The following is a 1,767-nucleotide window of genomic DNA, read 5'->3' on the forward strand; positions in this document are numbered from 1 at the left end:
CTTTCACTTTACTTTTAATAGAAAACTTACATGATTTTATTTCATTAAATACAACTCCTTGAGGTGACTAGACTATGGCTGAGACAACTACTAGCTGCACCCTGCTGGATGCCCTTCTATAGACTGATGGATAAACCTCTCTGAAAGTTGATGAGGCACAACACGGCCCTCCATCAAAGTAAACAGGACATTAACCTGTACCTTTCAAACCTTTTTCAATGAGGTCTGTCTGTAGCTTAGAATACCAAGAAACTTTTCCAGCCAAGGGTCTTGAGTGGTTATTTGTGTTTTGTCAACTTTGCTTCTCAAGTATGCTATCTTCTCTCCTCTTCCCCTCTTGCTGTTTAGGGAATGTGGAGTTATCAGACCTGTCCTTCAGTATGGTAACCTGATGCTCAGTCGAGGCAGTTTTGAGTGGTTGTAACAAGCAGTGGACTTGGGAGACTAGTTCAACTCTTGGCTCTGAAACCAACTGGCCTGTGACCTTGGGAAAAAGGATGAGTTCTCAGGCTTTTGGTTTCCATATCTGTAAAACACAAGATCTTATCATGTCTTCTCACACTGTTCAAACAAAGGAACACAAACAACTGATAGTTGCAAGCATCACTCAAATTCTCAAGTCTGCAAAGACTTGGAAGCGTGCATGGTCTCATTTCTGTGGGTCAGGGAGATGCTCCTTTATATTCTTGCCAGCTGAACCAGTTGTCTCAAATATTGTAACATGTGCCAGAGATTAGTCTTAGTGTGGCAGGGGACCTGAGAGGGGTAGGGAAGAGGCTCTTTGGACATCACAGGGAAGTAATTATAGTCAGTGTTAAAGATGGTATTGTCATGAAGGTATTTTCATGAAGATATAAAGGATCCTATGTGATATTTTAATGGAATTGTTACAAATATAGGGGGAAACTGTTCTGGGTGGAATATTGTGGTATCAGTTTAGGGTGTGGGTGCAGTGTTTTGAGGGGTCTGGGTGCCATGGTGGAAGGAAGCATCAAAACAAGCCTTCCTCTGACTGGTGGGGGATACTCCTTCACAGGGTTCAAGGCAGCTGATCTTCACTGGCTTTCTCCATGTGTCCCTTCACCTGGAAATCAGAATTCAGTGATGGACCAAGAAAGGGCTAGAACAAAGTGGAAAAGTCTGGGGCACTGATGTGTGGCTTTGAGTGAGATGGGATGTTCAGGAAGACCAACCCCAGTGTGAAAAGCTCTAGAGGCTGGGAAGGAAGGTGGTGGAGGCAACATCAGCAGAGCCAGGTGAGCCTCTCCAGGGCGGCTTTAAATGCAAGATCTCCTCCCTCTCACACTCCTCTTGGGAAGTAGTCCTTTGATGATCACAGGCACTTGGGGATGAGGAAACTGAGGTGGAAAGGTTAATGAACATTCCCGAGTCACGCAGGAATCAAATGTCAGTGAGGGGACTGGAACCCAGAACCCTCACTCCAGACTACCCCTGCCCCAGTTGAGACAGATGGGAGGATTTCCGTTCTGTGCTCACGGTCCAGGGAGAAAAAGGGGAGCCCTGTGCTTCTGAAGACCCATGTGGTGCTGACATCAAGAAACCTCAAGTTGCTAGTAAAAATCTAGAGGAAGAGCTGGGTTGCTGTAAAGTAACTGATCCTTTTCTAGCTCTTCTGCTCCCTAGAATTGGAGAAGGAAATGGCAACCCACTCCAGTGTTCTTGCCTGGAGAACAGAGGTCGCACAGAGTCGGACATGACTGAAGCGACTTAGCAGTAGCAGCTGCTCCCTAGAAAACTGTCTTTGGG

This window comes from Bison bison, unplaced genomic scaffold (assembly GCF_000754665.1).
Source record: "Bison bison bison isolate TAMUID 2011002044 unplaced genomic scaffold, Bison_UMD1.0 scf7180017849832, whole genome shotgun sequence".
In the NCBI taxonomy this organism is placed as follows: domain Eukaryota; kingdom Metazoa; phylum Chordata; class Mammalia; order Artiodactyla; family Bovidae; genus Bison; species Bison bison.